This window comes from Glandiceps talaboti, chromosome 15, assembly GCF_964340395.1.
Source record: "Glandiceps talaboti chromosome 15, keGlaTala1.1, whole genome shotgun sequence".
Taxonomy (NCBI): Eukaryota; Metazoa; Hemichordata; class Enteropneusta; family Spengelidae; genus Glandiceps; species Glandiceps talaboti.
Genome location: NC_135563.1, coordinates 9,504,703 through 9,516,751, shown reverse-complemented (window position 1 = coordinate 9,516,751; position 12,049 = coordinate 9,504,703). Strand labels below are relative to the sequence as shown.

Below are 12,049 nucleotides of genomic sequence, written 5' to 3'. Positions count from 1 at the left end.
ACATACATTTTTGTTTCTACAAATAGTAACTGTTGGAATACAAAACTAGTACTTTTCATGAGCAATTTGAATAATTAATGATTTTAGTATTTTTTTCTCAATAATTTATCATTCATGTTTTCAGTAGTCGTTGTATATACACAGAATATATTACTTAATAGTTGATTGATAGGGTATTCTTTCGTACTTGTATGTGAAACGCTGTTGATCGGCTTACTGTGTATTTGTTATAAATGAGGAAAGAAAAGTGACACATGTAGGAATCGAACCCACGTCCCCCTAAACACTAGTCAGAGTGCTCTAACCAGCTGAGCTAACGTGTCAACTGGTAGATTCCGTGAATCGTTCCAATATGTCTTTCTATCCTCGAGGCGGGGGTGAGAAGCCGACTCGTTTTTTAATGCTTAACCTTTCAACCTAAGGATCTAAATAGATTCACAGGTCTCCCTGCCTAAGGGGTTTATCGCTGTTTAATGTTCAAATGGGGAAGTACTCACTGGCACTGCTGTTCCAATCGTCAGTCTGTTCCATTTAAGACTATAACGTTGAATTAGCCGACCAACTAGTTTCTTCTCGAACCATCTCTTCTACGAGGTACCGTACCGACTTTGACAGTGTTGATTAGAACTCACAACGAAACATACGTATCTGGTTGAACGAACGCCAAGCTAACCACTTGGTTGATTTTATTACATGACCAATCTCCGTCTCCGCTTCCACCGAGATGGGCTAAAACCCCAACTTAAATACATTTCAAAGTTTACATAAAATCTCTATTCTTAGAGTATGACGTATTCTTAAGTCTTATGAAAGACATCATCTGAGATCTAATATCCAATCACCTTCTATAGATTAGTAATACAAGTTCATATCTCAAAGACCACAAAATAGCCATGTCATAATAAAACTTGTTGACACTTCAATCGAACCTGGTACAAACAATTCCGAAATAGCGATATTGAGATGTCAAGGACCTATGTTGTTACTCAACGGAATGTCACTGTACATACAAAGTTTAAATGCTTTTTGACTTCAATTTAGAGTTCACAATGAAAATTAACCACAATATCCTGAATGGATATAATTTAGATCTGTGACTCGTAACATATGTATGGTCGTTTGATTGAATTGATTGAATGATATTTATTAACCAAAACAAAAATTAAAACCACAAATAAAAATAAGTATATATGTCGAAAGGAAAAGTTAATTTGGATAACTGGAGTCATAAAATAGCTATGTTAATCATATGTGTTTTATTATACGTATAATAAATTACGTCATCGTATCATTTATAAGTTATATCTGAATACCGGATTTCAGTTCAGTCAATTGGAAGTTGTGATTAAGTATGCTGTAGAACACTGTGAGTAACTTTTAAATAGGCCACGAAACTTATGTCCAAAACGTAAAATATCAGCTTGTACTTGGTATCCCTTTCGGGAAATGGAAATAACTACGTTTGAAAGAAATCACCTCATTCACATTTATCTTTATTTCCATTCAATTTCATAATATTTTTTCAACACTTTCAGTAGTCTTGGTACTTTCGTCTTTTAATAGTTATTCTTGAGACGTTATATGTTTTCAACTTTTAAAATTGGACAGCGGAGATTACACTTTTCACACCAGAGGGTGCCATTGGCAACTGAAAAGCGAAATCACAGGTAAGTAACGAATCGGTGTGCTGTTGTTTACCATAATTTTATCGAACCGTGTTATTACGATACTATTGTTACAAATATTGGACGGTAAGGTAGTGATGAAACTTTAATAATTATCTTACCCATCAGATCTCGGACTTTTGCGGTGTTACTTCCGCTTTTTAATCAGTCAACAAAGTCATTAGGATATCTTGTTAATTGCGTCGAATTCTATTGGTCAAAAGTAACGGCTTTACTTTTAATTAGGTTTCTCGCTTTACCTGAGTTTATTTTTTTTACACACAGCTTTAACCTTTTTCTGACCTGTTTAATGCTGGTTTTCGCTGTCTCTTTGTCCCACCTATCTATATAACAAATTGTAACCAGGGTTACTAAAAGGGAATCCACTGGTGTACATGTATTGTTTAAACCTTCATAGTTAAATGACAGTTATATGTGGCCAAACATGATGTATTACCAATTGTACAAAATCGAGCCAATGTGTGAGTAGGCTGGCTAAACGATGCTTATGGCAGTGACTGTGAACTCACTAAAGTGCACGAATTTTACTTGGCGCCAAAGTGACATGATACCGTAGAGGGTGCCCTTTGTAAATGAAAGTCCTTTTACAGTGAATTTATGGGTAACTATATATAAATCGGTTGCCGTTTGTTTTATAACGCTAATACTTTATTGAACACGGGGACATTATTGCCAATACTGAATGAAAAAGTACTGATCATACTTTTAATAATTATCTTCCACACTAGATCTCTGTCGCGTTGTCAAGTTACATCCGCTTTCAAAACAGCCATCGAAGTCATTTGTATATCTTTTGGATCGCGTCGAATTCTGTTGGTCAAAAGTTTCTCGTTCCTTCTCACGTGGCTACTCAACGGAACTCTGTTACTAGGCAACACGCGTGGTTGTGTTTACATTGCAAATGCATTCTATGTAAATCAAAGAATCTACTCGTTCTGCTCAGAGAAAATTAAGTTATTCAAGTTGTTGTACAAGACAAGATACTTGAGGTCTACTCAAAACATGCGTCACAATATGTCTAGAAGTTCAACAACCGTCTCAGTCGAAGGAATTTACCAAAACCGAGTAGATATGACGGGGTAAGTATATGGTGTTATTGACATGAAAGACAGTTTAAAAGATGGCGGATAACTGCTGTATGTATCTGTACATTGGTCATTGCATATGCGGAATGACTTTAACCACTGCATCATCAAAAATATAATTGAAATGATCTTTCCATTCTACATATGCTATTGTTCATACAAACTATCTTTTTCGATTGCAGAAATAACTGGAGTTTGGATTTATTCCAAATAGCGTTTGATGACGTCATTTTACGTATCAGAGAACTACAAACGCAGAATTCCCGTCTTTGCAAACGTTCTCGTTCCTGGGGTTTTCGAAGACAACGGAAAGTTGAAAAAAGCGATGCTAGCCATGAGGAAGAAATACATCAACTTGGCGCCATGTTTAACAGCATGATGGAATGGATAAGAAATGTCGTAGTGGCAAAGGATGACACTCGATCATCATGCAGCACATCACAAAATGCTGACAGTCGTCATATCACAAGTCAGCAATTCTACATGGTAGTAGAAGAAAACATGAAACTGAAAGCGAATATAATCGCTTTGGAGAGAAACCGGAACGAGTTGTATCAGACCATTCAGGAAGTAACAGAGAATACAGAAACAATGAACAAAGAACTATCCGATATGAGCAATACTTTGAGACAATTCAAAGAACAAGCTAAGGATAGTATCACAGGACACAGTGCTTACAAGAGCAGTGGCTGTGTGGAAACGTCTTCGGACTGTGTGGTGATATCACCGAACTATGTTGAGACGTCACAGAACTGCCTTAAGAACGTCAAATCCGATAGCAGCGATTGCAAGGAACCCTTGTTGGACGTTTTCTCATTGATGAGAAAGAACAGGCGTCTTGAGAAGTCACTTGCTACCATCATTGAATACATAGACAATGACTGCAAAGACAATATAAATAGTCTTGGCCAGTATCGCTATCAGAATGAAGCCAAGGAAAAAGAAATGAAGAGAAAGCCAGTTACAGTCGAAAGACTTGTTTGAATAACAGTAATTTAAACTCAAAGAATATAGTCAATTTTCATCTGATATGTATAAGTTATTCGAATTTTTCAGTAGTTGTTGTATATAAAGAGAATATATTACTATTTGATTGACAGGATATTCATTATTACTTGTATGTGTGGTTGTATGTTACTATACGTAGTCTCTTCTTTAATTATATTTGGTCGTTTGAGTGTTTGTTTGTTTGTTTGTTCATTATAGACAGAACAGCAATTTCTGTCTGGGTCTGTATGCGCATGCTTGTAGACGCGAAAGACGTGTCATCCGGCGATGCTTTCCAAAACGCCCTTACTAGACTTTGGGTATATTCCGTATGCCATCAAGCGTTTGTTTGTTACGTTCCCAGCTTTCTAATAGTTTTCATCTGCCATTTCGCAAAAAAATATCAAATTGTGACAAAACAAAGATGATGAAGCAATGATATACGTTTAACTATTCACGACGAATTTCGCTTGAAAAGATGATAAGCAAATAATATGATTTGGTGTATCTGAAAATCCAATCTCAATAACGGAAGTACAATATTAATAGAACTACTGATGGAATTATCATAGTTTTATTTCAATTCTGATGTGAATATTTACTCACAGGGGATCGGGACTTAAACAAAAATTTAAAATATAGCTGGATCTCTCACACTCGCTTTGGATTCCTAAAGATTGGGAAAGTGGCACAAACTGAGATTTTTTACTCGAGTGAAAATACTTACATAAAACATCAATAAGACTAAATTAGTATATGTTAAAGTACTGCCGATGTATGCATTCTATGACGTATAAAATTGTCTTCTAGCATTGCTAGAATGATTGATTGCACTAAGTAGAGATTTCTTCAACATTTTCATACGTTAAATGAATGACGTCATCGAACCATCTATAAGTCTAAGTCTATCTTAATTACAGGTTTGAGTTCATTAATTTGAAAGTGATGGTTAGTATGCATCAGTAAGTAGGATACTAAGAGTACCTTTGATATATTTAATATACACACGCAAAAAAAACTATAAATTCAGTCTGTGCCCCTTTAAGAGCAGGGAAATAATTGAACGTTTGAAAGACACCACGTCACTCACATTTATCTGTATTTCTATTCAATTTCATATCTTTCCAACAATTTCAGTAGTCTGGGGATTCAGCTCTTTGAACACACGTGTTAAGGGGTTATTCCCAAAACTTCATCTTGCTCTATTTTCAAAAAAGTCTAGAGGGCGCCCTTTGCAAGTAACATCCTCGCAAAGCGTCGAAATCGCAGGTCGCGATTCGGTGTGCATTTCTTCAGGATGCCTTTATTGAACCATATACGGCTGTAATTAGGAAGAAATTATTGCCAAATACTAAGTAGAATTGTAGTGATCAAACTTTAATAATTGTCTTCCGTACCAAATCTCTTTCATACCTGTCAAAGTCATTTGTATATCTTTTGGATCGCGTCGAATTCTATTGGTCAAAAGTTTCTCGTTCGCTCTCACGTGGCTACTCAACGGAACTCTGTTACTAGGCAACACGCGTGGTTGTGTTTACATTGCAATTACATTCTATGTAAAGCAAAGAGTCTACTCGTTCTGCTCATAGAAAACTAAGTTGTTCAAGCTGTTGTACAAGACAAGATACTTGAGGTCTACTCAAAACATGCGTAACAATATGTCTAGAAGTTCAACAACCGTCTCAGTCGAAGGAATTTACCAAAACCGAGTAGATATGACGGGGTAAGTATATGGTGTTATTGACATGAAAGACAGTTTAAAAGATGGCGGATAACTGCTGTATGTATCTGTACATTGGTCATTGCATATGCGGAATGACTTTAACCACTGCATCATCAAAAATATAATTGAAATGATCTTTCCATTCTACATATGCTATTGTTCATACAAACTATCTTTTTCGATTGCAGAAATAACTGGAGTTTGGATTTATTCCAAATAGCGTTTGATGACGTCCTTTTACGTATCAGAGAACTACAAACGCAGAATTCCCGTCTTTGCAAACGTTCTCGTTCCTGGGGTTTTCGAAGACAACGGAAAGTTCAAAAAAGCGATGATAGCCATGAGGAAGAAATACATCAACTTGGCGCCATGTTTAACAGCATGATGGAATGGATAAGAAGTGTCGTAGTGGCAAAGGATGACACTCGATCATCATGCAGCACATCACAAAATGCTGACAGTCGTAATATCACAAGTCAGCAATTCAACATGGTAGTAGAAGAAAACATGAAACTGAGAGCCAATATAATCGCTTTGGAGAGAAAACAAAACGAGTTGTATCAGACCATCCAGGAAGTAACAGAGAATACAGAAAGAATGAACAAAGAACTATCCGATATGAAAAATACTTTGAGGCAATTCAAAGAACAAGCTAAGGATAGTATCACAGGACACATTGCTCACCAGAGCAGTGGCTGTGTGGAAACGTCTCCGGACTGTGTGGTGATATCACCGAAATATGTTGAGACGTCACAGAACTTCCTTAAGAACGTCAAATCCGATAGCAGCGATTGCAAGGAACTCTTGTTGGACGTTTTCTCATTGACGAGAAAGAACAGACGTCTTGAGAAGTCACTTGCTACCATCATTGAATACATAGACAATGACTGCAAAGGCAATATAAATAGTCTTGGCTATTATCGCTATCAGAATGAAGCCAAGGAAAAAGAACTGAAGAGAAAGCCAGTTACAGTCGAAAGACTTGTTTGAGTAACAGTAATTTAAACTCAGAGAATATATTAAATTTTCATCTGATATGTATAAGTTATTCGAAATTTTCAGTAGTTGTTGTATATAAAGAGAATATATTACTATTTGATTGACAGGATATTCATTATTACTTGTATGTGTGGTTGTATGTTACTATACGTAGTCTCTTCATTAATTAATTTGGTCATTTGAGCGTCTGTTTGTTCATTATAGACAGAACAGCAATTTAAGTCTGGGTCCGTATGCGCATGCGTTTATGTTTTATGGACCCGTCGTCCGGATGCTTCTCAAAACGGCCTTTATACTAAGGGTACTTCCGAATACTTTATTCATATTCTGTATGACATCAAGTGTCTGTTTGTTCCAAGCTATGTTTCTAATAGTTTTCATCTGCTATTTTACAAAAAAAAATTAAATTGTGACAAAACAAAGATGGTAAAACAATGATACACGTTTAACTATTCACGACGAACTTCGCTTGAAAAGATGATAAGCAAATAATCTGATTTGGTGTAATCTGAAAATCCAATCTTAAAAACGGAGGTACAAAATTATTAGAACTACTGATGGATTTGTCATAGTTTTACTTCAATTAATTCTGATGTGAATATTTACTCACAGGGGATCGGGACTTAAATAAAAAGTTAAAATATAGCTGAATCTCTCTCTCGCTTTGGATTCCTAAAGATTGGAAAAGTGGCACAAACTGAGATTTTTGACTCAAGTGAAAATACTTACATAAAACATCAATAAGACTAAATTAGTATATGTTAAAGTACTGCCGATGTATGCATTCTATGACGTATAAAATTGTCTTCTAGCATTGCTAGAATGATTGATTGCACTAAGTAGAGATTTCTTCAACATTTTCATACGTTAAATGAATGACGTCATCGAACCATCTATATGTATAAGTCTATCTTAATTACAGGTTTGAGTTCATTAATTTGAAAGTGATGGTTAGTATGCATCAGTAAGTAGGATACTAAGAGTACCTTTGATATATTTAATATATACAGGCAAAAAAACTATCAATTCAGTTTCTGTGCCCATTTAAGAACAGGGAAATAATTGAACGTTTGAAAGACACCACGCCACTCACATATATCTGTATTTCTATTCAATTTCATATCTTTCCAACAATTTCAGTAGTCTGGGGATTCAGCTCTTTAAACACACGTGTTAAGGGGTTATTCCCAAAACTTCATCTAGCTCTATTTTCAAAAAAAGTCTAGAGGGCGCCCTTTGCAAGTAACATCCTTGCAAAGCGTCAAAATCGCAGGTCGCGATTCGTTTTGCATTTCTTCAGGATGCCTTTATTGAACCCTATAGGGTTGTAATTAGGAAGAAATTATTGCCAAATACTAAGTAGAATTGTAGTGATCAAACTTTAATAATTGTCTTCCGTACCAAATCTGTTCATACCTGTCAACGAAGTCATTTGTATATCTTTTGGATCGCGTCGAATTCTATTGGCCAAAAGTTTCTCGTTCGCTCTCACGTGGCTACTCAACGGAACTCTGTTACTAGGCAACACGCTTGGTTGTGTTTACATTGCAAATACATTCTATGTAAAGCAAAGAGTCTACTCGTTCTGCTCATAGAAAACTAAGTTGTTTAAGTTGTTGTACAAGACAAGATACTTGAGGTCTACTCAAAACATGCGTAACAATATGTCTAGAAGTTCAACAACCGTCTCAGTCGAAGGAATTTACCAAAACCGAGTAGATATGACGGGGTAAGTATATGGTGTTATTGACGTGAAAGACAGTTTAAAAGATGGCGGATAACTGCTGTATGTATCTGTACATTGGTCATTGCATATGCGGAATGACTTTAACCACTGCATCATCAAAAATATAATTGAAATGATCTTTCCATTCTACATATGCTATTGTTCATACAAACTATCTTTTTCGATTGCAGAAATAACTGGAGTTTGGATTTATTCCAAATAGCGTTTGATGACGTCATTTTACGTATCAGAGAACTACAAACGCAGAATTCCCGTCTTTACAAACGTTCTCGTTCCTGGGGTTTTCGAAGACAACGGAAAGTTGAAAAAAGCGATGATAGCCATGAGGAAGAAATACATCAACTTGGAGCCATGTTTAACAGCATGATGGAATGGATAAGAAATGTCGTAGTGGCAAAGGATGACACTCGATCATCATGCAGCACATCACAAAATGCTGACAGTCGTCATATCACAAGTCAGCAATTCAACATGGTAGTAGAAGAAAACATGAAACTGAAAGCGAATATAATCGCTTTGGAGAGAAACCGGAACGAGTTGTATCAGACCATTCAGGAAGTAACAGAGAATACAGAAACAATGAACAAAGAACTATCCGATATGAGCAATACTTTGAGACAATTCAAAGAACAAGCTAAGGATAGTATCACAGGACACAGTGCTTACAAGAGAAGTGGCTGTGTGGAAACGTCTTCGGACTGTGTGGTGATATCACCGAACTATGTTGAGACGTCACAGAACTGCCTTAAGAACGTCAAATCCGATAGCAGCGATTGCAAGGAACTCTTGTTGGACGTTTTCTCATTGATGAGAAAGAACAGGCGTCTTGAGAAGTCACTTGCTACCATCATTGAATACATAGACAATGACTGCAAAGACAATATAAATAGTCTTGGCCAGTATCGCTATCAGAATGAAGCCAAGGAAAAAGAAATGAAGAGAAAGCCAGTTACAGTCGAAAGACTTGTTTGAGTAACAGTAATTTAAACTCAAAGAATATAGTCAATTTTCATCTGATATGTATAAGTTATTCGAATTGTTCAGTAGTTGTTGTATATAAACAGAATATATTACTATTTGATTGACAGGATATTCATTATTACTTGTATGTGTGGTTGTATGTTACTATACGTAGTCTCTTCTTTAATTATATTTGGTCGTTTGAGTGTTTGTTTGTTTGTTCATTATAGACAGAACAGCAATTTCTGTCTGGGTCTGTATGCGCATGCTTGTAGACGCGAAAGACGTGTCATCCGGCGATGCTTTCCAAAACGCCCTTACTAGACTTTGGGTATATTCCGTATGCCATCAAGCGTTTGTTTGTTACGTTCCCAGCTTTCTAATAGTTTTCATCTGCCATTTCGCAAAAAAATATCAAATTGTGACAAAACAAAGATGATGAAGCAATGATATACGTTTAACTATTCACGACGAATTTCGCTTGAAAAGATGATAAGCAAATAATATGATTTGGTGTATCTGAAAATCCAATCTCAATAACGGAAGTACAATATTAATAGAACTACTGATGGATTTATCATAGTTTTATTTCAATTCTGATGTGAATATTTACTCACAGGGGATCGGGACTTAAACAAAAATTTAAAATATAGCTGGATCTGTCACACTCGCATTGGATTCCTAAAGATTGGGAAAGTGGCACAAACTGAGATTTTTTACTCGAGTGAAAATACTTACATATAACATCAATAAGACTAATGCAGTATATGTTAAAGTACTGCCGATGTATGCATTCTATGACGTATAAAATTGTCTTCTAGCATTGCTAGAATGATTGATTGCACTAAGTAAGATTCCCTCAACATTTTCATACGTTAAATGAATGACGTCATCGAACCATCTATAAGTATAAGTCTATCTTAATGACAGGTTTGAGTTCATTAATTTGAAAGTGATGGTTAGTATGCATCAGTAAGTAGGATACTAAGAGTACCTTTGATATATTTAATATACACACGCAAAAAACTATAAATTAAGTTCTGAACAGGGAAATAATTGAACGTTTGAAAGACACCACGTCACTCGCATCTATCTGTATTTCTATTCAATTTCATATCTTTTCAATAATTTCAGTGGTCTGGGGAGTCAGCTCTTTAAACACACAACCTTCACCTAGCTCTATTTTCAAATTACTCCAGAGGGCGCCCTCTGCAAGTAACATCCTTGCAAAGCGTCGAAATCGCAGGTCGCGATTCGTTTTGCATTTCTTCAGGATGCCTTTATTGAACCCTATACGGTTGTAATTAGGAAGAAATTATTGCCAAATACTAAGTAGAATTGTAGTGATCAAACTTTAATAATTGTCTTCCGTACCAAATCTCTTTCATACCTGTCAAAGTCATTTGTATATCTTTTGGATCGCGTCGAATTCTATTGGCCAAAAGTTTCTCGTTCGCTCTCACGTGGCTATTCAACGGAACTCTGTTACTAGGCAACACGCGTGGTTGTGTTTACATTGCAAATGCATTCTATGTAAAGCAAAGAGTCTACTCGTTCTGCTCATAGAAAACTAAGTTGTTTAAGTTGTTGTACAAGACAAGATACTTGAGGTCTACTCAAAACATGCGTAACAATATGTCTAGAAGTTCAACAACCGTCTCAGTCGAAGGAATTTACCAAAACCGAGTAGATATGACGGGGTAAGTATATGGTGTTATTGACATGAAAGACAGTTTAAAAGATGGCGGATAACTGCTGTATGTATCTGTACATTGGTCATTGCATATGCGGAATGACTTTAACCACTGCATCATCAAAAATATAATTGAAATGATCTTTCCATTCTACATATGCTATTGTTCATACAAACTATCTTTTTCGATTGCAGGAATAACTGGACTTTGGATTTATTCCAAATAGCGTTTGATGACGTCATTTTACGTATCAGAGAACTACAAACGCAGAATTCCCGTCTTTGCAAACGTTCTCGTTCCTGGGGTTTTCGAAGACAACGGAAAGTTCAAAAAAGCGATGACAGCCATGAGGAAGAAATACATCAACTTGGCGCCATGTTTAGCAGCATGATGGAATGGATAAGAAGTGTCGTAGTGGCAAAGGATGACACTCGATCATCATGCAGCACATCACAAAATGCTGACAGTCGTAATATCACAAGTCAGCAATTCAACATGGTAGTAGAAGAAAACATGAAACTGAGAGCGAATATAATTGCTTTGGAGAGAAACCGGAACGAGTTGTATCAGACCATTCAGGAAGTAACAGAGAATACAGAAAGAGTGAACAAAGAAATATCCAAAATGAAAAATACTTTGAGGCAGTTCAAAGAACAAGCTAAGGATAGTATCACAGGACACAGTGCTCACCAGAGCAGTGGCTGTGTGGAGATGTCTCCGAACTGTGAGGTGATATCACCGAACTATGTTGTGACGTCACAGAACTGCCTCAAGAATGCCAAACCGGAGAGGAGTGATTGCAAGCAACTCTTGTTGGACGTTTTCTCATTAATGAGAAAGAACAGACGTCTTGAGAAGTCACTTGCTACCATCATTGAATACGTAGACAATGACTGCAAAGACGATATAAATAGTCTTGGCTATTATCGCTATCAGAGTGAAGCCAAGGAAAAAGAAATGAAGAGAAAGCCAGTTATAGTCGAAAGACTTGTTTGAGTAACACTATATTTGACTTTTAACCTAATATAAAGGTGAACTGTCTGTCCACATCTCCCAGTTTCACCAGTATAGTATAGTGTCTTTCTGTGGCTGGACGATTTCACGAAGTATCAATTCAGCATTTTTTTTGAAACATTTATTATTCAATTTGTTCAGAAATCGTTAATATA

The 12,049-nt window shown here is 36.2% G+C and overlaps 1 non-coding gene across 1 annotated transcript; it reads right to left on the bottom strand.

The window, feature by feature from the left end:
• Positions 1-248: 248 nt before the first annotated feature.
• Positions 249-323, bottom strand: Trnat-agu (transfer RNA threonine (anticodon AGU)). The gene has a single exon. It is a non-coding gene; the product is annotated as a tRNA-Thr (tRNA).
• Positions 324-12,049: the final 11,726 nt, after the last annotated feature.